The following is a 915-nucleotide window of genomic DNA, read 5'->3' as shown; positions in this document are numbered from 1 at the left end:
AGCGAGTTAATTTGGAGTTGATGTAGATACAATTCATTTAATAGGGAGCTAGCTAGTTCTGTGAAATTCACTGATCACACGCCGATGTTTTCTACCGGTGACGTTAGGTAATGTTTTCGTAAAAATACTAATGTCCGATGTGAATCCACTGAAGTTGAATGATTTGTAATATTCGAAATTTTTAAACTTTCCAGGTCAATATATCTGAAGTTCTGATTAATAAGCGTTAATCACAGTTATAGCTTCCAACTATAGCAAACCAATAATATATACTGTTTTTTAGCGCGTCATGTTGGTTATATTTATAGGTGTGAGGAGAGCTTCTCGAAACTTCAGCTTACGTAACCATACTAACACGCTACACTAGCGTTTACGTACACACACATATATTGTTGATTCTTACATTCATTAATCTTTTACAACTTTAGGAAATAGGTAGGAGTTTCGCAATACATATTTAACAGTATACGATATGTACATTTCTAAATATAAATTTAATTTAAACAAACATGGATATTAAAATAAATATACAATAATAAGTCAGTCACAAATATAAGCTTTAATAACCGAGGAAACACCACTCCATCAGAGAGCAATATAAACGCTATAAAATTCCAAGATGATTACAGTGGTGGTATGTAAACATTACCCACAGATAAACGTCATATCATCACCCTATGTTATAAAAACTGCTGAATTTGGAAACGTCTAAATCCTGTGACGCAGTGTAAATACTTCACATATGATTTGACGGAAATCGGTCTTGCACATCTAACCTATATAAAAGCCAGTGTTTGTCACGCATTGATTTCTCGAAATAGGAGGAGTCATAAAAGCCAAAATGCATTTATCCAGATAGAATAGTTCGATTACGGTCTGCCCATTATGATTTTAGTTGACTGGATGCAAGGGTTT

The 915-nt window shown here is 33.6% G+C and overlaps 1 pseudogene; it reads right to left on the bottom strand.

The window, feature by feature from the left end:
• LOC106475831 overlaps positions 1-915 on the bottom strand; it is a 278,839-nt pseudogene that overhangs the window by 186,395 nt on the left and 91,529 nt on the right.

This window comes from Limulus polyphemus, unplaced genomic scaffold (genome assembly GCF_000517525.1).
Source record: "Limulus polyphemus unplaced genomic scaffold, Limulus_polyphemus-2.1.2 Scaffold150, whole genome shotgun sequence".
Classification (NCBI taxonomy): Eukaryota; Metazoa; Arthropoda; class Merostomata; order Xiphosura; family Limulidae; genus Limulus; species Limulus polyphemus.
Note: the sequence above shows the minus strand (reverse complement) of the source record. Positions and strands in the feature narration are given on the sequence as shown.